The sequence below is a fragment of the Aedes aegypti genome, chromosome 2 (genome assembly GCF_002204515.2).
Source record: "Aedes aegypti strain LVP_AGWG chromosome 2, AaegL5.0 Primary Assembly, whole genome shotgun sequence".
In the NCBI taxonomy this organism is placed as follows: domain Eukaryota; kingdom Metazoa; phylum Arthropoda; class Insecta; order Diptera; family Culicidae; genus Aedes; species Aedes aegypti.
In genome coordinates, this window is record NC_035108.1 from 209997585 (window position 1) to 210023444 (window position 25860).

The 25860-nt window shown below is 39.5% G+C and overlaps 1 protein-coding gene and 2 long non-coding RNA genes across 10 annotated transcripts in view; 2 read left to right on the forward strand and 1 right to left on the reverse strand.

The window, feature by feature from the left end:
• The window catches only part of LOC5570721 (BMP-binding endothelial regulator protein), a 261551-nt gene that overhangs the window by 229810 nt on the left and 5881 nt on the right, over positions 1-25860 (reverse strand). For 2 of the 8 annotated variants that reach the window (XM_021843859.1, XM_021843861.1), the window contains exon 2: positions 22503-22665. The gene's annotated coding sequence lies outside the window, so the exon portion shown is untranslated. Of the gene's footprint in view, positions 1-22502; positions 22781-25860 lie in introns of all 8 variants that reach the window. The other 6 variants (XM_021843857.1, XM_021843860.1, XM_021843853.1 and 3 more) reach the window with 4 other exon arrangements.
• Positions 11827-12650, forward strand: LOC110676348. Its single transcript, XR_002500295.1, has 3 exons — positions 11827-12213; positions 12290-12352; positions 12423-12650. It is a non-coding gene; the product is annotated as an uncharacterized LOC110676348 (long non-coding RNA).
• On the forward strand, positions 18612-19320 carry LOC110676347. The gene is made up of 3 exons (XR_002500294.1): positions 18612-19033; positions 19110-19172; positions 19243-19320. It is a non-coding gene; the product is annotated as an uncharacterized LOC110676347 (long non-coding RNA).

Genomic DNA, 25860 nt, shown 5'->3' on the forward strand with positions numbered 1-25860 from the left:
GCATCACAGCTAGAGTGATTGCTTTTTTTTTCTTTTTTTTTTTTAGGGATTTTCTGCCGTAGGCAGGTTCATCCCCGGTCCGGTAAACAGAACGAGCCAGATGGGCTCGCCTGGAAAACAGCTACAAAGTAGTTTGGCTTAAATCTAGGATCTTCGCAGAGTTACTTGCCAGAGTTTATCACTGCGACAATTAAAAGATGAAAAAAAAAACAAAATCACACGAGAACACATAAGGATAGCTAAAAGACTATCACACATGGTTTAAAACTAAGAACAAACAGAATCAGAGGAACTCAAACATTGAAAACTAACATATAGTGGAGTAACTAAAGCGTTAGATCCGGTTGCCAGCGCTTTTGACAAAGGATATCAATGATGCTATCGAGGATAGGTCGTCTTGAAGGGCGTCTCGGATGCTGCCTGGAATTCCGTGCAGCTGTCGTACAACTGTCATACGCAGATTACGCAGACTCGGTGGAAAGGTGTCCCCCCTAGATAGAGAAAAGAGGGGCAGAAGTATCTATTCAAGATCTCTTGATCAATTCAAGACAGATATTATAAATGTTACGGTGGATTGCATGCTATTCAGATTACAGACCTTCGTTCCAAATCTCTTTTTTTTAGATTGAGATTAGGGCATGCTCTAGCGATTTGTTGTTTTTAGATATGTAACTTGCAGTCGATCTTTCATTACACTGAAGAAAATTGAAATATTTTTTATGTAAGGGCTTAACTAGATCTATCGTAAGGATACTTCGAGATGTTTAAGTTCTTGCATAAATGTTTGGAAACCAATTTAGGCCCAATATATATAAGCAAATGTTCGAATAAGCGAGCCATTTATTATTTAACAAAAAAAACTTGCCAATTGTCTACAACCTTTATAGTGCCTTTGAATTTGAATAAATTTGCCCGATAAATATGTATGAAAAATATCACAAAAAAAAATTGATGTAGAGTTTGGTGTAGGGCTGTAGTAAGCACAAGGTAAAAAGCTGTTTTTTCTGCGTCTGACAGAGAAAGTTTTTGGAAGATTTCAAGAATCGTCGAATTTGATTCGTTTTATTTTCTTTGGAAAGTGGCTGTGCAACCTTGGAGCGCTTAAAGATTTCGTGATGTATGTAGTGTGCTTTCCAGAAGATTTCTGAAAAACACGTTTCTGAGACGATTTGCTGCGAAATTCAATTTGGCGGATTTGTTGTCAGCGGCGATTACATCTAACCAATCTTAAAACTTGAAACATCGCATGTTCTTTTGAGCAAATGCGCCAATCCTGTTTTTTTCTTGTTTTTCGCAATTACTAAAACATAATCTTTGAATAGTTCGACATTAAACTTGTCGTCGCACTGATAGATATTTCATATTAATTTGAGGCTACATGAATCGCATCAGTTACCAAGATTAATCCCAATCATGTATCTCACTAACATAACTGTTTCCTGTGAAAAACATGGAGATGCAGAGAAAATCTCAGTCTCTAGTAGCAATGGATGTCACACTAATATTTCTTCCCTTCCCCGATGACCGTAAGGACGTGGCCTGCGCCGTTATTGACATGACAGAGCTTGAAGTCCTCAAAATTGTACATTAAAGATGGTATGCTACTCCCAAGCTACATCTGTTGGTTCCCTGCACAATTTTGATTATTCAGGTCAAACACGGAGTAGCAACTACGAATTGTACGGTCATCAATGTTTATGCATGTGCTTAAACTGCTATTTTTAAATAAATTACCAAACTTAGTGTGTATTTGTATCCAACCGTCATTTTATAGCGAGAAAAGGGTATTCTTGGCACAAAAGTGTCAATGTTTTGTGTTTCAGTCAGCGACCTTTTGCCCCAAACATGATTCTAATTCTCACTGGTTGGGCGTTCAAAAAGATCGTTTAAGGAAAATCGTTTCAAAAAGATCGTTTGAAACTGTTATAACTAAAACTGGGTAAATATTTTGACACAAGTTTGTTCAGCAACAATTTAAGGTTCACTGTAGAGTATTTATTTCTTTTCAAGTGTTATAGTTTTTCTTGATGTATTGAATATACCACTAAGTTTGAACTATTGCCCATCCTTACTCTACATAAATATAACTTGATCTGTGTGATTACATAGTCTAACCTTTGATACTCGTCAAAATTTGTATATTAGTCAACAGTTATACAACAATTCTTCGCCAGTTTTTGAACAAAAAATAGCGAAAGTAATAATGATAAGCTTGACATTTAAACGATTTGATTTGGTTATTTAGTATCAACCATTCACTAGAATATCGCTGTATCTCAACAAAAAAATCTTATTAAAACAATTTGTTCGGTCACTACAAAACTTATCAACTAATCAAGGATAAATAAGTCAATAATGTAAATTTGATTTAAAACCAGATGCAAAACATTGAATCAAACAGGCAATCGCTACTAGTATATTTTTACTTAGTCATTCAGCTTTAGTCTTGGCACCTGCCGAGCCTGAATGCAGTTGTCACACGTTTTCCTTTCTGTCGTTCGTCGTAGTCACTCATAGCTAGAGCATCGCATTAACTTTGGTCTGCGGCTCTGGGGCGTTGAAACTGTTTCCAACCTATACCTACGAAAGTCAACCTCGAATCGGAGCATACAAAGAAGAGCTCAAAAATGGGGCTTCGCTACCACGATCGAAAGGAGGCACCCAAACGCGGCAAAAAGACAAACACTAACGACTCCTCTGTGAGAATGTCGTTCACGAAACTCGCACGAAGTGGAGGAGCACAGCACACAGCACCAATCCGCAGCAGTTTATGGGTGAGACACCGCAACACCGACTGACTGGAAACACAGTGGGAGGAGCATAACATGACTATCGTGGGCGGGATTCTTTGCTTCTTCTTTCGAGTGCTCGCTTCGCCTCGTCGTCTATTTCCGAGGTTGTTTATTGTTCTCGGAAAACCTGTTTCTTTTTTTTTGCATTCTTTCCGCAGTCACCTGTGAGCAACAAATCGCAGAATGGGCGATCATTGTTCAGGTTCAATTACAATGCTGTATTGACTGAAAAAGTTCAGGACTATCGCTGTGGATGGATTTTATTCGCAGTCACGATTAAATTGTGTTAGAGTACCTACAATGAATTTAACCAATTACTCATAAAGAGTAAAATGAGGAGCAATTAGTAATGAAAGTGTGCTGTAATGATTAATTATAAGGTATTTCAAGGTTACACATTGACCCTTGTATCTCCATGATAGGGAATGCAAAACTCACTTATAAAAAGGTATATGTACAATAACAGTTGATTTAAAGTGGGAAAAAGCCCCACAAATGTCTATTTAATGTTATAAATTATAACTTAAATAAGGCTAAACTGGGTTGTTCCCCTCTTCAAATCAACTTAAATTGCATCCAATCCAATAATGCTTGATGTATATACACCGTTTATTTTCATAAATTGCATTTTGAGCATCATGATTACTAGGATAGAAACTAATTTAATAATAAGCCTATAAAACTTTGGAAAAGCATTGCTTAATCAGAGCTTGAATGCTGTCGATAAGCTAAACAATTGAGTATTAAAAAATCTTCATAAATCAGATGAAATAATACAGCTCCGCGAGGGAAAACTTCAAAAATGAAATAACTTCGTAGTCGAAGACAGACTTTTAAGCTATTTCTGAACTTATAAATACAATCGAAGTTTCATTAACTCCTGATAATAATAAAAATAACAAATAATGAGAAACATGGATAGTTCAACCATCATTTCAATAACCTTATTTTTAGCTAGAACAAAGAAAATAAATAATGTCATCAAGAAATTGTAACTGATATGCAGGCCGCATCACGTAGGTACCCGAGCAGATGTAAAAAGCTTAGTAATAGCAAATTTGGATATAAATAGCTCAAAGAGATATTGACTTGACTTGGTGAGTGATAAAAGATCTAAAAAGATATCTAAAATTTTTTTTCTGGAATACCAATAGCATATCATATTAAACTTTTTTTTAGATCCAACCTAGCAGTGAGCTATTCATTAGAATGGTAAACCTCAAATTTTGCTTCTTCTTCTTCTGCGTTACGTCCCCACTGGGACAAAGCCTACTTCTCAGCTTAGTGTTCTTATGAGCACTTCCACAGTTATTAACCCGTATAGGCCTGAGTGAAAGAAAAATTACTAAAACTCTCACCGCTCAGTGAATCCTTAACGGATTTCAATGATTTTTTGTCAGTATACTGGTACACATATCTAGTTTCTAAAAGTGGTAAAAGGATATCGGAAATGTGCATATGGCCGGAGTTATTGCGGTGGATCACTGGGTCAGGTCGGGTGACAAGAGTTCCGTGCTTATGTGCCCCTGGAGGTAGGCAAATTTCAAGTCATAGATAATTTCCAGAATCGGCTATAATGTGGCCACTATATCAAAGAGTTTTAACAAAAACGCATCAGCGTAAACCTTCTGATAATCAATTAAATTGAATAATTATGTTAACTGCATTTGATTGATCCTACAAATGACCATTTTCGGGTCTCCGGGATGCCTGAAATTAATGTTAAAGTTCAGAATTTGTATCTAAACATCTGTGTCAAGATTATGGGAACGCATTTTAGTGAACTTTTATGTTCGATCTATACTTTTAGAGATTTGAAACGGTTTAGTACCTAACATATATAGAGCCGGTTCTTCAGGACATCAAGTCCAAGTGGCCGCTTCTGGTACACTCTAAACGGTGCAAAACTATTAATTTTTAATGTTGAATATCAGATCTTAATGATTTATGCAAATTGAAATGATTGCCATTGGAAATAAATAAAGATAACTTGGCATGTACAAGAAAATCGTCTTTTTTTACCCGACTTGACCCAGTAACCCACTGCAATAACTCCGGCTATAGGAGTATTTCCGAGTTCCTCTGGCCACTTCTAGAAACTAGATATGTGGGCCAGTATACTGACAAAAACTTATTTGAATCCGTTAAGTATTCGCTGAGTGTTAAGGGTTTTAGTATTTTTGCTTTCACTCAGGCCTATACGGGTTAACTGAGAGCTTTCTATTCCAATTGACCATTTTGTATGTGTATAATCGTGTGGCAGGTACGAAGATACTCTATGCCCTGGGATGTCAAGAAATTTTTTCGACCCGAAAAGATCCTCGACCGGTGGGATTCGAACCCACGACCCTCAGCTTGGTTTTGCTGCACGTTTACCGCTACGGCTATCTGGGCCGCTGCTATTGTTCAGAAATTTCAGGAATACAGGTTTGATATTATCTTTAGATCTTTTATCGCATATTTCATTCAAAACCGCGTTTTGATTGTCGGTATATCGCTTCTGGTCAAGTATGTATTGCAAAATTCTTTCCACTGTATTAGATTGATCGTACGAAAAACGATGAAATACGGATCTTGACATTTTATGAACATTTGGAAATCCTACAACTGGTCGAACATTTCAGGACAACGAAAGAAACCCATAAATTTTAATGCACATGTGATGTGATTTCAATTAACGAAATAACATTTATCCACGTGCTTGACTGAGTGGTAAAAGTTTGAAAGTTTAAAAGTAGGTGTTAGCTACAACACATCAATTAACATGTAAGCGAGCAACTGCTTGCTATCCGCTCCTATCGTATGGAGCACTAAGACCATTTGACTAGGCACATGTCATTGCCCTGAAACCGAGCAATGTCGCCATAAATTTCAAAATGGGCAAATGTTTATGTGCCACGCGGAGTTGTGTTCTGTGTTTCGTGGCTAAGTGCGTATAGGGGAACTGTACCATTTTTTATCCCATGTTGTCATATTGGCATTGGAATCAATTTCATGAAAGCTTACCCTACGTACATTCAAGTTCAGTGCGACACTACTGGTGCAGCAGTACCAATCAATGGACCAGATGCGAAGTGATGAATGCCTAAATTTATTTTACTCCAGGAACAATGAAAAGAATTTTACGAGCAGTCAAAAATATAAAACAGTTTGCGACCCGCAAAAAAACTATTCATCCAGAGCGTTCTTCTGGGCTTTCGAGAAACTTATCCTATTCCAACAAACATTTCAGTTTCAATTCACACATAGCAACTGGTTCATTTCTGATGATCTTAGAATCTAAGCTCATTAATTGGTTGGTGTTAAGCCAGGCTGATCCAAGTGCTTCTTAATGATTAAGATAAAGAAAAAAATACTCCATGCATTCGAAATAACGAAATGTTTGAGTCATTTTCTGTACTATTAGAGCCTATATAATTGATAAAATATCTGTTTCGAAATTGCATTAGAACAGATTTGTAGGATCTCTTAACCTGTCTTTCTTAACACCAACCAATTCATTAATACGAATTTAAATGATTATTTTATACCATATTGCAAAAGAGTGGTCTGAATAAGACCTTCCCGCCACTTACTTTCAGAACTATATTTCAAAAAAAAAAAAAACGACGATGCAAAAGGCTTCAAACTTTACTGCACTTCTTCGTCGTATTTAATATGCTGTTTGCATTGCAAAATTTTGCCATGAAACAAAATGTTTTTCCATACTGGTGTGTAAATATAAAACAACTAGTTTCGGACAGCATTTATCTACAGCACGAGTCATGAATTAATCCAACGAGGCTTTCGGAGTTAAATAACTACAACGAGTGCTATAAAAATCGAGTTCTGCTCTTTTTCCAATAACGTAATTAACTAACGTTACATAAATAAATCATAATGAGAATGTTTTCAAATTTCGTAACGCAATTGAACTCGTATGATAGAGTAAAGTGGGGTAAAAGTTTCTTGTTAAGCTTTCTAACTCAAATCAAAACAAACGTTATACTTCCCGAGCAGAAGAAAATAACTACTGAATACCAAATTGAGGTATTCCATACCAGATATTTTCCAATACTTACAACCTTAATGAGGTATGAATGAGCCCTGCATAAGAGGTAAAATACCTCAAATAATACCTTCTGCATATTCTACAAATACCAAGCTGATAATTAGATCAGGTATTGTAATACCTAAATAATACTTGATGGATTTTCATATAACAGTGAAGTTTGTCATTACTAGTTCAATACCTCTAGCAGTCCTCAACAGCTATCGCATACCAAAATGAGGTATTTTTAATTGTTTTAAACATTTTTTTAGATACCATTTAAATACCAAAATGAGGTATTGATAACTAAACAATACCTAATTGTGGTATGATGCCAAAATATGATATGCATAAGTTATTGCGAGTTATTCTTTCCTCCTCGGGTTGTCATGGTGGTTCGAATGCTATTCAAGTAAGAGACTTTCACTCCTAATATTATAGAAATCGATTGAGATTTGGAAAAGTTATGGTAATTTGTTGTTTTTAAACGTGAAAATTTTAATTTCCGGTTGAACTTTCATTGTATGGAACAAAATAAAAAAAAACTTATTCGATTTTTTTAATACCGTCGTTTTTGGGCCTATCATGGGAATAATTTGAGGTGAATTAATTTTTGCATAAATGCTTGAAGATCATTTTTGACCCATAGTAGCGCAAAAGTTCGAATCATCGGAGCAAAATTTCGAGCCATATATTATGTCGCGGAAAAATTTACAAATTGCTCAAATTCACATATTGTATCTTAATTTAGTGAAATTTACCTAATCGTGCGAAAAAACTTACCAAAACTTACTTAGTTTTGCGAAAAAAAAGTTATTTTTTGAATATATTATAATTAAAGCCTGTCCACGTTAAATTTCGGACACCCAAAAAATGGCAGCAAAAAAAAAGTTATTCATAATTCAACAAAAACAATTGTTTATTTCAGAATAAAAGAGTTATATCTACAAAATAAACAGTTGACAAGGATGTTAATCCTTCTTTCTGTAAAATTCTCGAACTTTCTGTGGTACACCCGCCATTCGTGTCCGAAATTTATCGTGGACAGGCTTTAGCTCTATTTTGGGCATTTTTTCAATGGAAATTTAGTGTGTTTTATCTGCAAACATAAGTTTATGTCTTATATAATGTATTAATGTCATAAAAGTATCGATATTATTGTGTTTCGGTAAACGTTTTCTCCACATTATACTCGAATTCTTGCCTCATCGTGGGGGATTCATTGCCGTGCGGTTAGTGTTACCAAGCGTTTAGCCGCATCGAGTCGAGGGTTCGATTCCTATTTCAGTCCGGAAAACATTTCGTCAGGAATGTATTTCGACTGTACCACTGGACGTTACATGCTATTTCATTGTCTAGTGTGGTGTTTCCTTCAAAGGGCAAATCATCCACTGGAAATATTATTGTGTCGGTGTCTTTAAAAAACTCCTTAATGCTCATGTGCCTCGATCTTCCCGGATTTTTTTTTATTATCGTTTTGACTTGTATTCCGAACACTTAAAGCCAGGCCACATAAGAATAGCATACATGCAACTTTCGAGCTTTTCATAGTTACTGAGAAATTACTATTTTTTCAATGCCATGATGATCATATTTCATAATATTTTCTACAAGTTATTAGAGGGTATTGTATTTTCAACATTTTGTTAATGATTTACCCTTCTTTGAATATTAAGCTGTTCTATAGGTCTTACTAATTCTTCTTCTTTTTGGCGTTTCGTCCCCGCTGGGACAGAGCCTGCTTCTCAGCTTAGTGTTCTTATGAGCACTTCCACAGTTATTCACTGAGAGCTTACTATGCCAATGACCATTTTTGCATGAGTATATCGTGTGTCAGGTACGAAGATACTATATTCCCTGGGAAGTCGAGAAAATTTCCAACCCGAAAAGATCCTCGACCGGTGGGATTCGAACCCACGACCCTCAGCTTGGTCATGCTGAATAGCTGCGCGTTTACCGCTACGGCTATCTGGGCCCCTAGGTCTTACTAATACAAGGACTTATATGCTTCATAGGATATTTACCCTTCTTTATTTCATTGATTGAAAAATGTGAAACAAATAGTCAACGACTGTCCCAAATAAAAAAGCTGTATTGAAAGTGCTCCAAGGGATTTGTAAACATCTCAGGTATTAGATAGCTAAAACTAACTATCAGGGTAAATACTGAATATTGAAAAGTTTTTTTGGCAACCTGTCGAATTGAAAAGTTAAACGTTTTTCCAATGACTGATAATAGGTATATATAAATCAATGAAAAAAGGAACGTTGGGCTGAGTCATTTGAATAATACTGGTGGAATAATAATTGGCACTAAACTGATTTAATTTCAAACTTAATTTACCCTTCTTCCTATGAAAGGCTGCTCTCTTCAGTTGTTTTGCGATGTACAGGTACACTTTTCATCTAAATATTCATTCGACTAAACGCATTCGCGCCAAACGTCTCAGCTCATTTTTTTCTCGGGTCAGCTATGTAGCAAAAAATGTCAATCTTACGTCAGTTCCACCACATATCTATGAAATTTGGTTGAAAAATAATTACAAAAATTTGGGAAATGTTTTTTTTTCTGGCGAATGATACATTCTGGAGAATGGTTTTCTAGCAAACATCATTCCGGCGAATTGATTCTGGCAAATGTCATACAATCGCTAATATTGAAAACTTTCCCCTAAACAGTCGTTGTACTCAGAACTTGGTGAAAATAATTTTAAAAAATCCGAATAAGCATCTACCTAGCCAGGCAGTGCTGAATTCGTTCTCAATTGATTTCGGAACACGATCAAAGCATGCGAAGAAAAACATCTCATCTGTATCGGTTCATAATCGGCAAAAATTCGCAAGCTGTAACAATAGAGTGATGCATATTTTGAAATGTTTGCTCCCCTATGCTTAACGGATTTTAAATATGGTAAATAGCATCCTCCCAAAGTTTGTAGTGATTCGGAAGAAATTTGACTGAGCACACGCCATTTTTAGTTTATATGGAGATTACTATGGAAAACGCCAATCTTTTATGTTCAGTTCTCTATCTCTTCGACATAATATTTTATGGAAAAGTGATCAAATTCTTCTTATGTGAAATCTTCCCAGCTACAACTTTGCCAAAGACCACTTTTTGATTGGACATCAGGATAAATTGTTATTCATCATCATAAAGTTGGTTTGCATGTAGCATGCTTCACCAACTGTTCGGCAGGCAACATTGGAGCTCCTGGCGGGAAAAATAGATCAAAGTAATCCAGGCTACTATGTTCTACAGCAAAAAAGCAGTGTTGCTCTGAAAGTAATTGAATTATCATCTCAGCATGATTTAGACTTTGTTAACATATTATCCTTACGTCCCATCGAAATGTGGTCTTCGGCAAAGTTGGAGCTGGGAAGTTTAGATTATTACGACGAGCAGTTAGAGGACTGAACACAAAAGGTTTGCCTTTTCCTTAGTAATTTCCACATAAACTTCAAATAGCGTGTGCACAATCGAATTTCTTCCGAATCACTTCAAATTTTGGGAGGATCATTTTCATCATAATTGACATCGTTTAAGCATAGGGGAGCAAAAACTTCAAAATTTGCATCAGTGTACTGTAACAAGCTTGATAAATAGCAGCAGCCAAGAGCCCCAAGGAGAGAGCGATGGTAAAACCCATTTTTCTCGCTTAAAACTATTGGGGATAGGTGTTTTACTTCACTGGAATGATAAACAATCCCCGAACATCCAATAGCAGGTTGTTTAGATGGGTTTTATCATCCTCCTATTATAATCAGAGCTGTAACAGTATACGATTAACAAACTCTCACCATATGTTGCGGATCATGGTTACAGAGAGTGTGAGATACTTTCAATTTTCTCAGAATATAACCCCTGCACGTAGCTCATAAACCTCTAAAAAAAATCCCTGGAATTCATATAGATCTCTAATCTTTAAGTATTTTTCTGATAACCTTACGCAGTGGTTAAGCTCAAAACATGACAGAACATATTTTCATCTTGTTCATAAACCTGCGACATATCGCTGGTTACGTGTTCGGTCCGAAAACCTATTTTGGCTGACCAAAATACCAAGACCAATACTTATCTGGCATAGCTCCACACAAGTCGTAAACTAGATGTTAAGGTGAACTTAAACCGAAGTCATACCTCAAAATTTCAAGAGCACAAATCTAGAGAACCAAATGAAGGTGCGAGTTAAAAACTTAATCGATTGGTCACCACTAGTCAGTGACAGATCAATTTAAATTTCAGCTCGAATCGCTTTCTGATTCACTAGAATTGTGCTCTTGAAGTTTGGATTCGATGCATATTCACTGAAAGTAACTCTATACAAACTCAATTGCAAAGGCGAAAATTTCGTTTAGCTACGATAAACTATTTCCATTTCAGTATGCTGATTTCGTTTATGTTAAGGTGAAAGCGAATCAAAGCCAAACTTCAAATTTTCAAGGGCACGGATCTGGAAAACCAAACATCCGTTTAAGCTGAAACCTTAATCGATTGGTCACTGTCTGGTGGTGACCAATCGATTAGGTTTTCAGCTCAAACGTATGTTTGGTTCTTCAGATCCGTGCTCTTGAAAATTTGAACTTCGGCTTCGATTCATCTTCACCTTAAATAAACTATTTACATCCACCGATTCATTACGCAAATTGAGGTTTCCGTATAGTTATGTGTATCCATATCTTATGTGGGTAACAAAAGTAGTCCTAAGCCAACTTTCTTCTTCTTGGGATTACATCCCCATTGGGACAGACCTGCTTCTCAGCTTAGTTTTTTTCTGAGCACTTATACACTGCCCAGACCTGCATAACAATCACATTCGACATTTTTGACATATGGAGTTAATGCCATGGAGAGTCATTAAATGATAAATACTTTCAATCAACTTACTAAAATCTGTGAGATTGTTCTAGAAAATTGGAAAAAAAATAACAAGTTGTTTTGTCACATTGGCAATTGTAACCGCATAACAGTCACATTGAGATTATACATGAGCCTCATAATGTAGTTGTTGTCAACGCGCAGTTCCACCGGACTGGCAACGCTTCTACGAATACTATTACAAAGGGAAACTGTAGTACCTATATGGACTTGGCAAACTGTCAAGGAGATGAGATGGCAAGAAATTAGAATAACGAGGCGTGAACAAAGACAAATTGGCACAATTCTTTAATCTAAAACAAACTTATGTCTAAAGTTAGTAAAATCTTAATCTATTGTTAGTTAATGATAAAAGTTAATAAGCTATTTTCTATTAGTACGGTAAGAGTGAATTATTATGAACTGAACATGCTGAATTTCTATTCTAAACTACTTATCTATTAGCTTAACCTACACGAACGGCGAGCAATTCATTACGGCAGTTAAATCTAAAATCACACAAATAATTAGTTGGTGAGTGATTATTATTTTCGTTTGTATAGTATAATTGAATCAACCATAAAAGATATTAACTTAAAATTAACTTTAGGTATCCATGCAACAATAACCGTCAGAGTATCAATTGTTGTCTGACTCCGAGCGCGTAGTAAACGTGAGTAAAATTTGTAGATGCATTGTTTTATAAAAACTCTATATTTCATAGCTACTCTCCTCTCATCCAGGAATTTTATAACCGCCCCCACATTGAACTCAAATAAACGGTTTATAAAAACGGAATCTGCTCTTTGTTGTATGGTGAGCCAACAAATTATAAAATTCGTTTAGTTCAGCCGAACAAAATGTCTAGCCGCAATACCAGCAAATCAGGCGCATACGGTGGATCGAAAGGCGATAGATCGGATAAGGATAGAAGTGATACTCCGACCGGAGTAGGAAGCTTACCAGTGGTGACAATTACGACGGAAGAAGTGGTGCAGACTCGCCCAGGATGGTCTTGTAAATCTTGTAGAGAACCCAACGATAGTGCTATGGTGCAGTGCGATCTCTGCCATGAATGGCATCATTTTTCATGCGTGGGAGTGACAGAAGATGTTGAGAAGGTGAGCTGGTGTTGTCCCGAATGCGCCGATGCAACCGGGCTCCAGCAAACAACCTTGACAAGTGGTCAACAACTCCCATCAACGAGTGGTGTAACCGGCAGTCAGAATAAGCAACGCAAACCTAGCGATGGAAAGGCGTCTTCTTCGGAGATAAGACGACCCACGAACACGTTACGAGTAACCACAAGGAGCGCTTCACGAAAGGAAGCTCCCATTTCCGATTTACCGCCAGCTGTAGAAGAAACCGCAGATGTGTCAGCCTTTGATTCTTTACAGAAATCCAATGCAGAACGCGAAAACCAGCCGAAGGGAACTCCGGCCGGGACCATAAGGTCGAGTTCTACACAAAAGTCACTGATGCTGCAACTTCAGAGACTTGATGAAGAAAATGCACTACAGCGAGAATACATACAGAAGAAGTATAGCATTCTCGAGCAAATGAGCAGCCGCTCTGGTTCGTCGTATGGCACAGGTTCCAGTAGAGTCGAGAGTTGGATAAAAAAGACGAATACCCTGCTTCAGGATGGCAAGCTTCATACGAAATACTCCAATTCAGTAAGAGTAGCAGAGGATGTAGAAGAATTACCTTTTACGAACCTGTCCGTTCAACAACCAAATTCGCCTCAGTACAGCATGAGACCAGGCCCTAGGTGCACACCTAGCCATGCTAGCCAACTTTTCAGCGATGCTAATAGGTCGTCCGCCAGTCTACCACGTGAAGTCGGAATTCCTGCTTATCGTCCATCGTACCTGCCACTGCCTCAGGGTACTTCAGTATACCCGCCACCTGAACGCAATCGTATGCCATCTCCGATAATCGTTTCCCACCCAAATCCGCACCAGTATCAAGCACCGAACAGCCAACAACTCGCTGCCCGACAAGCGATATCGAAAGATTTGCCTCCGTTCTCCGGACAACCCGAAGAATGGCCGATATTCTTATCAACTTTCACTAATACTACTGCGATGTGCGGATTTACTGATGATGAGAATATTATCAGACTGCAGAAGTGCATGAAGGGTAAAGCGTATGAGGCGGTGAAAAGTTTGCTCATGCATCCGTCAAACGTTCAGCGTGTAATCGATACTCTGCGTATGCTCTTTGGTCAGCCGGAGTCGATTGTACATTCGTTAATCTCAAAAATTAACCATCTGCCAGCTATGAGAGAGGATAAATTTGAAACTATCGTTGAGTTTGCTGTGAACGTCCGTAACTTTTGTGCGACGGTCGACGCATGTGGGATGGAAGAGTATTTATACAACATCTCTCTGTTACATCAGCTCGTTGCCAAGCTTCCACCAACCATCAAGCTGGACTGGGCACGCTACCGCCAAACACTACCAGCGGTGAATTTAGCAGCGTTTGGAAACTGGGTTTACTCTTTAGCCGAAGCAGCAAGCACAATTGCTATTCCTCCAGTTGGTTTAGAGTCAAAGTCGACTCGGGGCGATTCTCGTGGAAACAAGAAAGGAAATGCTTTCCTAAACGCCCATACTGAATCATCGAGCGTTCACCCTTCATCGGGTAAATTCAAGCCAGCATCGGGTCGAATGGATCACGAGACGTGTCCTATATGCAAAGGCGGGTGCAAGGCAGTTGAAAAATGCAGGCGTTTTCTAGAACTATCCAGAGAATCAAGATGGGCTGCAGTTAGAGAAAGCGGACTTTGCCGAAAATGTCTCCGCAGTCACAAAGGAGTATGTAAGGTGAAACCATGTGGAAAGGATGGGTGTGAACTGAAGCATCATCAGCTACTTCACAATGATAAAAAGGTAGCGACCACGAGTGCAAACGTGTGCACACAGCCGTCCGGACAGCAGTCATCCGAAATAAAAATCGGTACCCAGACACATGATTGCAACGTCCACCGTACAACTTCTAGTTCCGTTCTTTTTCGTTACCTACCGGTAATACTTTATGGAAAAAGTCGATCCGTCGAAACGTATGCGTTCTTTGATGAAGGATCGGAGCTTACACTATTAGATGAGGAGTTGGCAGAAGAACTACAACTTGAAGGTGGCGCTCTACCACTTTGCCTTCGATGGACCGGCGGTGCGGAACGAAACGAAGGTAGCTCCCGAGTTGTCGATCTGGACATCGCTGGAGTTCATAGTCAACACAAAAGGTTCCCCCTTACATCTGTTAGGACCGTCAAGGAACTGCTATTACCATTTCAAACATTGGAGGCTGCAGAATTGAAGCGACTGTATCCCCATCTGCGTGGGCTGCCAATCCAATCATATCGTGAGGCTAGACCACGTATTCTGATAGGAATGAAGCATGTTTCTGTCGGAGTAGTACTCAAATGCAAAGAAGGAAATTTCGAGGACCCTGTTGGTGTCAAGACCCGTATTGGCTGGACGGTTTGTGGAAGGTTGAGTCGTGACGCCGGAGGGTCCGCCCAGTGCATGGTCCACGTATGCTCTGAAAATCAAGATTCAGACGACCAGCTTCACCAGGCTATGAAGGCATACTTTGCGCTGGACAGTCTTGGTGTCGCGAAGCCTAATGGGAATCTTCTCCTTTCCTCCGAAGATCAACGCGCCAAATATCTGCTCGAATCGACGACAAAACTTCTCGATAATCGTTACGAAGTAGGATTGCTCTGGAGACACGACAACGTACGACTGCCAAACAATCAAGCGATGGCTTTGCGTAGGCATCAACAGCTCAGAAAGCGAATGGACAGAGATATTGACTTAGCAGAGACTCTCAACGGAAAAATTGCTGAATATGTTGCCAAAGGATACGCCAGAAAGCTGACACCAGAGGAACTTGAACAGTCGTACCCGCGCACCTGGTACCTGCCTATATTCCCTGTTACGAACCCCAACAAGCCAGGAAAGATAAGATTGGTGTGGGACGCAGCCGCCAAATCATTCAACGTTTCATTGAATTCCGCCTTGTTAAAGGGCCCCGATCTGCTATGCTCGCTGTTGGCGATACTCCTACAATTTCGCCAAGGTCGAATTGGATTATCCGGAGACATCCGTGAAATGTTCCATCAGATTTTGATGCGAACCGAGGACCAACATTGTCACAGATTCTTCTGGACAGACGAGAACGGCGAATTGGCTGTCTACGTGTTGCAAGTAATGAGTTTTGGGGCCAGCTGTTCTCCTAGCTGTGCCCAATACGTCAAAAACGTAAATGCAGAACGTTTCCGGGCCACCCATCCAATTGCTGTGGAAGCAATAACAAAGCGCCATTATGTAGACGACATGTTAGTGAGCGTCGATGAGGAAAATCAAGCAATACGGTTAGCGGAAGAGGTTAAATATGTGCATTCTCAAGGTGGCTTTGAGATCCGCAATTGGATGTGCAATTCCAGAACTGTTCTTACGGCACTGCACGAAGGTGATACGGCTGAGAAGGATATGGATCTTTCCTCCGAAATTGCCGTCGAGAAAGTCCTCGGAATGTGGTGGAATACGGAAACAGATGAATTCTTATTCAAAGTAGGGTGGAACCGATACGATTCACTTCTTCTAACGGGCCAAAGACCGCCCACCAAAAGAGAAATGCTCCGGGTCTTAATGACGATCTTTGATCCTTTAGGACTTATCGCACACTTCCTAATATTTCTCAAAATTTTGCTACAGGAAGTGTGGAGATCGAAGGTGCAGTGGGACGAAGAAGTCTCAGGAGATGTGTACAGGAAATGGCAGCTGTGGACAAGCGTTCTTCCCCAAGTAGAAAACGTCCGCCTTCCACGCTGTTACAGCTCTCCGTTAGCAGTAAGCAGCTGTACCGACATCCAACTCCACACGTTCGTCGACGCAAGCGAAAACGGGTTTGCTGCGATAGCGTTCCTTCGATTCGACTACAACGGATCTACGCAGTGCTCTATTGTAGCTTCGAAAGCTCGTGTAGCTCCATTAAAGTTCCTTTCCATACCTCGGTTGGAACTTCAAGGTGCCGTTCTTGGAGCAAGACTAGCGCAGACCATCATCTCCTCTCTAACGCTTCGGATTACTCGACGAGTGTATTGGACAGATTCTCGGGACGTGCTTCACTGGATCAATTCAGATCATCGTCGCTACTCACAATTTGTAGCCTTCCGAGTAAGTGAGATTCTCGAAACATCTGAGCCAGAGGAATGGCGATGGGTGCCGACCAGGCTTAACGCGGCCGACGATGGGACTAAGTGGGACGGAAAGCCGGATCTTTCATCAGACAGCAGATGGTTCACCGGTCCGGATTTTCTATGGTGTTCAGAAACAAAATGGCCTCAAACCCCTCGTCTAGTTTCACCGCCCACTACAGAGCTTCGTCCACACTTGATGGTTCATCGCACGGCTCCACACATTTCACTTATTCGGTACAACAACTTCTCGAACTGGCAGCGCGTACGAAACAGCATGGCATTTGTTTTTCGTTACATCTCTAACTTACGACTGAAAGCGAAACAGCAACAAATTTTTCTAGGACCGCTGACAATGATGGAACTCAGAAAAGCTGAAGCGTATCTATTTCGTGTTGCTCAACAAGAAGGTTTCCCTGACGAAGTAACTACTCTGCAGCAACAACGCTCAACTTCTTCTGTAAAACTTCTTCCAAAATCTAGTCCGCTGTATCAAATGAGCCCATGGTTAGATGAACAGGGAGTTCTGAGGATGCGAAGCAGAATCGGCGCTTGTCAATTTGTCAGTCACGACACCAAGCAGCCAATTATTTTGCCACGTACTCACCACATCACGACGCTAGTAATTATGCACTATCACTACAAATACCATCATTGTAATCACGAAACTGTTATAAACGAACTGAGACAAAAGTTTCACATCCCCCGCATTCGAGTCGCCTTCACCAAGGCACGCAAAGGTTGTCAGCGTTGCAAAAACGAAAATGCGGCTCCACAACCGCCATTCATGGCGGACCTTCCAGCAGCAAGACTTGCAGCGTTCACGCGCCCCTTCACATATGTCGGGGTAGACTACTTTGGTCCTCTGGAGGTGGTCGTCGGTAGGAGGACGGAAAAACGTTGGGGAATGCTGATTACCTGCTTGACCGTCCGAGCGATCCACATTGAGCTGGTCTGTTCCCTCAGTACTAACTCATGTATTATGGGTCTACGAAACTTCATTTCTCGCAGGGGTACTCCGAGGAGAATCTATAGTGACCGAGGTACAAATTTCATCGGTGCAAACCGAGAATTAAGTGAAGCTGTGGCTGCAATCAACCAACCTGTGATGGCCGAATTTGTGAGTCCTGATACAGAATGGATTTTCAACCCCCCTGCTGCACCTCATATGGGTGGTTGCTGGGAGAGATTGATCCGTACGGTGAAGACTAACCTAATGGCAATTCGTCCTGCATCGAAGCTCACGGACGAAGAACTAAGGAACACACTCACGGAAATAGAGAATATCGTGAATGCTCGGCCCCTGACCCATGTACCAATCGACAACGATTCTGCTCCAGCGTTGACCCCAAATCATTTTATTCTCGGGTCATCGAATGGGTCTAAACCTCTTTCAACCCTAGATGATAGTGGTTCTACATTACAGCGCAATTACCGAACCTCTCAAATACTCGCCAATCAGTTCTGGAGACGCTGGGTAAGTGATTATCTCCCAGAAATATCCAGGCGGACAAAATGGTTTGCGCACACGAAGCCGCTTTCGATCGGCGACATAGTCGTCATCGCTGACCCAAGACTTCCCAGAAATTGTTGGCCAAAGGGACGAATCATTCTGACCAACAAAGGACGAGATGGATGCATCCGATCTGCCACCGTTCAAACAGCTAACGGAGTGTACGAACGGCCTGCTACGAAGCTGGCAGTCCTTGATGTTCACCGCGAAGCATTATAAGCCAACCGGAAGTTGGCGTACCCCGGGGGAGTGTTGTCAACGCGCAGTTCCACCGGACTGGCAACGCTTCTACGAATACTATTACAAAGGGAAACTGTAGTACCTATATGGACTTGGCAAACTGTCAAGGAGATGAGATGGCAAGAAATTAGAATAACGAGGCGTGAACAAAGACAAATTGGCACAATTCTTTAATCTAAAACAAACTTATGTCTAAAGTTAGTAAAATCTTAATCTATTGTTAGTTAATGATAAAAGTTAATAAGCTATTTTCTATTAGTACGGTAAGAGTGAATTATTATGAACTGAACATGCTGAATTTCTATTCTAAACTACTTATCTATTAGCTTAACCTACACGAACGGCGAGCAATTCATTACGGCAGTTAAATCTAAAATCACACAAATAATTAGTTGGTGAGTGATTATTATTTTCGTTTGTATAGTATAATTGAATCAACCATAAAAGATATTAACTTAAAATTAACTTTAGGTATCCATGCAACAATAACCGTCAGAGTATCAATTGTTGTCTGACTCCGAGCGCGTAGTAAACGTGAGTAAAATTTGTAGATGCATTGTTTTATAAAAACTCTATATTTCATAGCTACTCTCCTCTCATCCAGGAATTTTATAACCGCCCCCACATTGAACTCAAATAAACGGTTTATAAAAACGGAATCTGCTCTTTGTTGTATGGTGAGCCAACAGTAGTAGCAACGAAATTTCTATCAGAATTATTTTCTGACTATTCACTCAATATGCGATATGAGTTGTACAAAGTTTCAGCCTAAAATAAGCTCTTTTGAATTCTTAATGATTTTTTGAAATTATAGTTTCCTCCCATACTGCAGTAAAATGCAAACTTGGTATTCCATTTACTCAATGCCTACTTTTGTCGAATGTTACAAATATGCAGTTATGGGCAGTACAGTTATTAACTGACAGCATTCTAAGCCAAATTTGCCATTTTTGCATTCGTATATCGTGTGGCAGGTAATATGATACTCTATGCCCAGGGAAATCAAGAAAATTTCCATTACGAAAAGATTCTGGACCGACCGGGATTCGAACCCAGACATCTTCAGCATGACTTTGCTTTGAAGCCGCGGACTCTAACCACTCGGCTAAGGAAAGATCCCTAAACCTACTTTATATTGCAATTTAAATACCAAAGCAGAGTGCATCCAGAACTTTCTATTTCGATCCAATCCATCGTCCTCCTTCTATGTACACTTAAACTTCATATCAAAGCTCTCTTACGACCAGACGAAAGAACCCATCAATGAAAATTACCCTCGTGTAATTGCCATAATTGCGTACTTTCATATCAGCGCAATTGCTTGCCGACCAAGATCCAAATAGCCGCTCGCGCGCTTGCTCCCGCGAAACAAGATAAGAAAACAGCTGTGAACTGCATTTCGTTCTAGTTCCGGGCGGTACGTTCTACCATACGTCAGATCTGGTGCTTCCATGCTATTGGCAATGTAATGTGTGTGTGCTCTTGGCCATGCTCCTTCGAACATTGATGGCGATAAGAGAAATTTGTCGTCGCAACGACAAAGTCACATAGCAGCAAACTGACCCGCTGCGGTCTTGGCGTGTGGCAAAAATCATACTTGTACGACAACGAAGTGATCAACGTACACGGAATGACCTGAATACGGTAGACAACTGACAGAAGGAACATGCCGAATTTGGGAAACCCACTCGCCTTTGGCGATATCGACTTGTAGGGTAAAAATGTTCTGTCGGGAAATTTGGGACTCCTCCCGTACATTGCAGATAAGACTTTGTGTGGAAACATGCGATATGTATGAGATTACAATGTTATTACTGACTGTCACCCTATTGATTTACAGTTATAGGAATTACCAAGTGATTTTGATTTATTTTCATGCATCCGGCTTTTTACGAGACGCTCTCAAGAAACATTTAAGTTGTATAAGAAAATCAAAGCATCCCGCAAAGGCCTTGTGCCGTGATAAGGATGAAGGTGTCTTGATGGACGAACGTGCGATGATTGAAAAATGGAAGTAGCACTACGATGAACACCTGAATGAAGCAGAAGGAGAACACCAAGGCAGCAGGCTTCATCAAATGATGTTTACTGCGGTTTCCTCAAGACCTTGCGGTTTGGTAAACTTCACCCCTGTACTTGGTGTACCATGTACAAGATGCTGTAAAGACTGGTAGTGCTCTATGGGCATTAAACGTAGGCAACGCCCGAAGAGGAGCAAGCGCTAGGAGTTTTTGAAAGACTTGTGCTTGCGACTGTTTGTGGTTGAGTATGTGAAAACGGCATATGGAGTAGAACAATGGACCACTAGCTTGCGTAATTCTATGGTGAATCCAGTAAAAACAAGTTCGCCGAAGCTAAAAAGGTACGTTGGGTTGGGTACTTTATGTGAATGCCGGTAAACAATCCTGCAAAAATAGTGCTCATCTTAAATAGGACCAGTAAAGACGAGGCGCAACGAACAAAGTGGTTTGACCATGTGGAGCAGTATCTTGGAAGTGTGGGACGATCGAGGAGCTGTGGACAAGCAGCCATGGATCGAGTTTGTCTTTTTGTGGCGCACTATCAAAAATAAGTAACTAAAGTTGAGTAAGTCTATGCATTTGTTTACAATACGGGAGTGGCATTTCAATAAAAAAAACTGTCAAAGAAGCTTCCAGATCAGCTGAAACGTTTTGTGAAGAGGCCAGTTGTATGTAACAAACCGAAAAATTGTTTGATCTATACCAGAAAACGAACTATGTCCAGCATTCAATTCCTTGACATATATGAGAACTTCGGTTACACTTTTACTTTCGTTGGAGAAGGTTTCATATCTTCGTTGTCCTTTCATTTTCTAGTAACGGAGAAAACGAGCGTAGCCGGCATTTGAATTTGACATGCTTATCCATTCTTATCCCTGTTTGGATAGCTGTCAGTTTTTAATAGTTTCCCACGAATAGGTGAAATAGAGCATGAGGCTGAGCATATACGACCGTACAATTCGTAGTTGCTACTCCGTGATTGACCAGAACAATTGAAGTTGCACAGGGAATTAGTGAATGGGGCTTGGGATTAACTTACCATTCTTCAATGTGCACAAATCGAGAGCTCAAATATTAAAAGTCAATAACGTCGCCGGCCACGTCCTTAGGGTCATCGGGGAAGGGAAGGAATATTAGTTAGATAACCGTTGTTACTAGAGACCGAGTATACCTCTGCATCTCCACAGTTGTCATGAAAAGGATATTGGTCACCAATGGTTGGTGATGAGATCCATGATATAATCACGCCTAATCGGAATGGCGAAACAATTCGATTGTCGCATTGTACACGGAACAAGTGTTCATCACTCGCACATGCAGGAGCAAGCGACGCGATCAATACATCAAACACAACTAACGGATCGCGGTTTTTTTTCACTTCCACTCGACCGACGCGTTCATGTTCGATCCTGCCATCATCGCCCGCCCCCGCAAGCTTCAAGGTCGAAGGATCAAAAACAATTCTTTTCCATGAATAGTTGAAATAGAAAGGCTAAAGTCAAAAAAAAACATTACAAGAATTCATATTCGACCTACGGAATACTCCGTTGATATGGTCACAAAAAAAACTTATAAATGTTCAAATCAAAAAATGGAATCCAGTTGTAATGTGTTTATCATAGTATATAAATCTGAAGACATGTAAAACGGTATTGATTCATTGCCACACACAAGTAAGTAAAACAGCGTCGATGCGTTTATATTCTTGATATGTGACTTAATGCTAATCATGAACATCATCCCAAAAATATTTCATAAATGAAACAGTTTCAAAATGATCTTCAATTTTTGAAATGTAACTGCTTAAAACTAAAAAAAAAAAGTAAATTAAAGGTCAACTTACTTTTTGTCGATGGGGTCGGTGCTTCTGCTCCTACTGCCTTCTAATGCCGCACAGTAGCAGTTCTCCACTCAACACAGAAATCGAATGCTGGTTTCAACTTGATGGATTTGCAGGTTTTGGGCACAGGTTTCACAAACCGAGCGAATCGTTGTTATTCGTATCACTGAAGCAGATATCTTTCAAGCAAATGAAAAAAAACTACCGACCTCAAACGCACGTACTTGAACGCGTGAGGCGACGGTCGCAACATAACAAAAATCTGGACCCGAAGAGCGCGTCTAGAAATCAATCAAAATTATAGAAATATGTTTCAGTTGTCAATAAACGTCACTCTTCATTATAGCAATCATATGCACGATCATTCACACCGGGGACGTTCGACGGACCTCGAGAGGAATGAAAACGAAATGCTAAACATACGAAACGTAACTCTTCGTCCGAGGCAATGGACGGAGTTCAAAATCGTTGGTAAGGTAGGTTCCTACCTACCAATCGACCAAACAACTGATGATTGTGTGCAGTTGAGAGCTGCCTGAGAGCCACTTTGCGGGACGAAGATCGTGAAGGGACAACGACGACGGTCGCATACATCAGACGGCTTCACCAGTTTATCGACGAACCACTTTCGCGTATCGTATTCGCACCCAGCGGTCGGTCGCGTGTACTACTTAAACTAGTTTGTGGAGACTAGACTGGGCCGTGGTGCCAGTTGGGATTCTCAACTGCTGGGATTGGTTGTTCTTCGTATGGTAGAATACTTGTGATAAGCACATACTTCGATCTATGGGCAATTTCTACAGCATTCATACAGTTTTATCCATTTATGACACTTATTGAACCTTCATGATGTATGCAAAACAAGTTAAAGAAGGTTTATAGTGGACAGTAGTTCATAAAATGAATATTCTGAAAAGCATCTTTGTTCTACATCCTATTTTGAGATATCCTGTCATGTGAAGAGCTGGACTAGAAATTATTAATTGATGTAAAGAAACTACATCCAGAGGCCGCCAACTTGTCACATTAACATAACAAATCACTGTTAGCTTGTTGAAACTCTTAAAAGTACAAAAATAAGACAGATCGTTTCAAAGTAAACCAAATTCGCTGCCTACGTAAGCAAACATTATAATATTTGTAACTCACAATGCGATTTGTAACTCATCTTAGAATACCCTTAGAATTGATTTTTTATCTTGAAGACTAGGTTGACCCTGGATGACCCATAATCAAAAAAGAGCAAAATCTGAAATCCCAGATTTATTAATTCGTAGTCCCAGAAGCTATTGTGAAAATTTGAATGGAATCCTTCGAGTCTAAATGAGGATTTCAACGTGCTTGAAGTTGGTATGAGAAAATCAAAAAAACGTATATTATAATTACGATAGTTAAATAATTTCTTTCGTTGGTTACCTGAAGATTTCCCAATTAGTAGAAAAACACTGCAATAAACTGGAAGTATGAGTTGACCTATTCTCTGTAGAGTAGCATATACCTTTTACCGGGAGTAATAAACATTTCAGTTGAGTCTGGCATAACATGTTTTATTATTAAACGAAAGAATTTCTGGTTTTTTACATTTCATTGATTGCAGAATCTTTAAATCACTACAGCGCCATATAACTATGATCGAAAATGTAATTGGAACAGTTTTCCCATACATTTGATCTGAAGAAAGCAAAAAAACATAACTGCTGATCTTTATAAAAAGTCAACTTGTGAGTGCTCGGAATCATATTACGTATCATGTTTTACAGCGTAGACCGTGAGTAAGAATTTGGAATGGTCGAAGAACAACTTGGTCATCTAGAGATGTCATGCATATGCAGACAGACAGACATGATGCACTTTAATACGTAGATTCAAGGAGAAAATTTTGATGACTTTGAGGAAACTATTTTGAAGAAGTGCATCACAAATTTCAGCTGTAGGATACATTTTCCTACTCATGGGGAAAATTTATTGTAATTGTGGCTTTTAGCTAAATTATATTTCTTGGGCGAACATGCAGCTTTGATAACTTAGTCGATAACTTCGATTGGTAATAAGTTGATAATTGATTCAATAAAAAATAATCAAATAAGAGATATATCATGTGTATCGCTTGAAGTGAGACAAGTCGGCTATTAAGGGGACAACAGTTGACATGTTTGCATTTGAGGTTGGCTCGTCGCGATTCATCCGACTTGCAAAAAAAGTCTGAATGAGAAAAATTGCATCAAGTAACGACAACAACGTAAGGGGTCAATCGTTTTTGTGGGGGAGGCTGGATGATTAACTTGAATCCCAAAATATTGCCTGGAGTTTGCTCAATAAATACAAAAACACCAATGCAGATTTCAGGCACTCCATCATGTTGCTCTAGTATATGCTACCTCCAGTAATAGTACCTCCCATACATGCTTTCCTTTTTGTCAATGAGCAAATAGCATATGATTCTTAAAGCAATTACATTCTTTTCGACCAAATGTACTTTCAACTAAACGTCATTCGACCAAACGTCATTTGACCAAGTGTCATAGATTTTACAAATGATCACAAAAGTGTTGACTGTGGTCAAGAGTTCTATAGTTTGTCCAATAGTACATTACTCAGCAATTGAAGTTTAAGTTCTGGAGCAGTACCAAGTTAGCCGGAACAGCCGAGGGGGTATTATTGCATGAATAATAATAATGACCTAAAAGTGGCTCCGTATCATTGAAAACATTTGAATATTCTTAACGGTATTAGAATGCGTAAGTAATCTCCTTAAAATTAGTGTTTTCAAAGGTTACACCTAAAAGAGGGCGTAACACCAAATTTAATCTCTTTTCTCATTCAAAACTCCACCAAAAGGTTCTACATAAACAAACAAACCAATTTTAAACCTAATTTTGATGGTATATTACTTCTAATAATCACGGCCAATGAAAACCCGTAAAAATATCTTAGATTTCCTGTGAATAAGTGGCCTCCAAATGGGCCCTACGATTTTTTTTTAATTTTGTATTTTTGAAACGACTGGTTTGCACCGATTTGATGGAAAATTTTTCTGATAATAATGGTCAGGGGAGCACCGTGTTTCTAATACCACTCTAATCTTAAAAAAAAAAATCTTAAGGGGACAGGATCTGTCATTGATTTTAGAATTTCCAACAGCAATTGTTTCCTTAAACAAATAATAAAATTTACAAAAAAAAAATGTGTTCACTATATTCTATTCTCCAATCGAAACACATTTTCATCGAATAATTTTTGATTTTGAACAGAAAAACTACTTTTGAAGTTTTGATGATGACGATAATTACGATGACGGAGCGTTGAACGTCAAAAAAACTCCACAAATTTTCAAGGGCACAATTTAGAAATTCAGGCATCC